Source organism: Cicer arietinum, chromosome 3, assembly GCF_000331145.2.
Source record: "Cicer arietinum cultivar CDC Frontier isolate Library 1 chromosome 3, Cicar.CDCFrontier_v2.0, whole genome shotgun sequence".
NCBI lineage: Eukaryota > Viridiplantae > Streptophyta > Magnoliopsida > Fabales > Fabaceae > Cicer > Cicer arietinum.
The window spans coordinates 56,672,729-56,675,169 of record NC_021162.2 but is presented as its reverse complement, the minus strand read 5'-3'; the positions used below and the strand labels follow the sequence as shown (position 1 = coordinate 56,675,169).

Sequence of the window (2,441 nt, the reverse complement as noted above, 5' to 3'; positions counted from 1 at the left end):
TATGTCTAAGAAGTATTTCATTGTGCCAAGATCAGTCATTTCAAACTCCTTTATAAGCTCTTCTTTGAACTTTGAAATGTAACTTTCACAGCTGCCCGTAATCAATAAATCGTCCACATAAAGACAAAGTATGATTACTCTTTCGCTTGCATCCGACTTCACATAAACACCATGTTTGGATACACACTTCTTGAAACCAATGTCTATAAGAAAACCATCTATGCGTTTGTTTCAAGCTCTTGGAGCTTGTTTCAAACCATAGAGTGCCTTCCTTAACTTGTAGACCATTGCCTCTTGATTTTTAATCACAAAACCAGGTGGCTGTCCAACATAGACCTCCTCATCAAGTGGACCATTCAAAAATGTCGATTTGACGTCCATTTGATATAACAGTCAGCTGTTGTTATTAGCTATCGCAACAACTAACCGGATGTTTTCATGTCTTGCTACCGGTGCGAACACCTCATCAAAATCTATCCCTTTTTTTTGCAAAAATCCCTTTGCAACTAATCGAGCTTTATGCTTGATTATTTCACCTTTCGTATTCGCTTTTACTTTGTAGACCCATTTCACACCAATAGCCTTTTTACCTTTCGGTAAATCAACCAACATCCATGTATTGTTCCTTTCAATTGATTCTAGCTCTTCCTTTATAGCACACATCCACTTTGGATCACTTAATTCCTCCTCCGTATTCACCGGTTCGAATTCGGCCATTAGAGCGGAGTGAATAAGATCACCCTCATTGTTGATCTCGCTATCTTGGAATAGTTCACAATCACAGAGTCTTTGAGGCAATCCTCTTCGCCTTGTTGGTCGTCTACTTGATTCACCTGTTTCGGTTCCGAAAGGTTGAAAATTCTGATTTTCCTGCAGAAAATCGATTGGTAAATCGATTTCCACCTCTCCAGAAGCTCCAGGATGTTGATTTTCGTGGCATAAATCGATTGGTAAATCGATTTCCCCCTCTCCAGAAGCAAAATTTTGATTTTTCTGCAGAAAATCGATTGGTAAATCGATTGCCCCTTCACCAGAAGCTCCAGGATGTTGATTTTTGTGGCATAAATCGATTGGTAAATCGATTTCCCGATCTGATATGGCAGTTTTTCTACTGTCAAACTGCTGTTTCTCATCCACGATCACGTCTCGACTAATTACGATCTTCTTGCTAGTCACATCAAGCAACTTGTAGCCTCCGGTAGGATGATATCCGACAAGCAACATCATTTCACTCTTGTCATCAAGCTTCTTTCGAAGCTGTCCCGGAATATGTCGAAATGCTACCGAACCGAAAACGCGCAAATGACTCAAATTCGGTTTGAATCCAGACCATACCTCTTCTGGAGTCACCTTTTCCAGCTTCTTTGTAGGACACATATTCAACACATAGGCGGATGTAGCAACAACTTCTCCCCAAAGCTCTTTCGGCAAATTCTTCCCTTTCAACATGCTACGCACCATGTTCATAATTGTCCGATTTTTTCTCTCGGCCACGCCATTTTGCTGAGGCGTATAGGGTGGTACAACCTCACGCACTATACCCTCATCATCACAATACTTCCCAAATTCACTCGAAGTAAATTCGCCTCCGCCATCAGTTTTGAGAATTTTGAGTTTGTGATCGCTTTGCCGCTCAACCATGGATTTAAATCGTTTGAACACCTTAAACACCTCATCCTTCCTCTTTATGAGATAAATCCATAGCTTCCTACTGAAATCATCGATAAATGTGACAAAGTATCGATTACCTCCATACGAACTGACTTGCATTGGTCCGCCATAGGAGCCTTAAGGATCAAAACACCGTTTTGGTCCAAAACGCGCAAAACCTTGTTTTCCATCCGAATCATGTAATCCCTCTCAAACAAATTCTTCACATATCGATCACCATCTCATACTTTTGCAACGCGTTGAGATCTCGAAAATTCAAATGTCCAAGATGGTAGTGCCACAACCATTCGTCACGACTTGCCGCTGTAGCTAAGCACCTACGCTCCATGATTTCCAATTCAATCTTGAAATTCCTATTGGCAGCCATATGAGCCTTAAGGATCAAAACCCCGTTTTGGTCCAAAACGCGCAAAACCTTGTTTTCCATCCGAATCATGTAATTCCTCTCAAGCAATTGGCCAATACTCAAGAGATTACACTTGATTCCTGGAATGTACAGCACATCTTTGATCAAGGAATGACCACCATCCCTTCTCATGATCAAAACATCACCAACACTGTCGGCCGCTAATGTCATATCATCCGCGAATTTCACTCTACTTCGCGTGGCTTGATTGATCTTCACGAACCAATCCTTTCTTCCTGTCATATGTGTCGAACAACCTGAGTCCAAGTACCACTCATTTCTCCCTTGGGCTCCATCTCGAACTGTTACCATTGCGCTTTTCTCCGAATGCGTTATTGCAGATTTTTCTGCACTGCAATAGTTG

General features: G+C 41.6%; 1 protein-coding gene across 3 annotated transcripts in view; it reads right to left on the bottom strand.

The window, feature by feature from the left end:
- The window catches only part of LOC101501452 (uncharacterized), a 24,527-nt gene that overhangs the window by 7,942 nt on the left and 14,144 nt on the right, over positions 1 to 2,441 (bottom strand). The window lies entirely within an intron of this gene.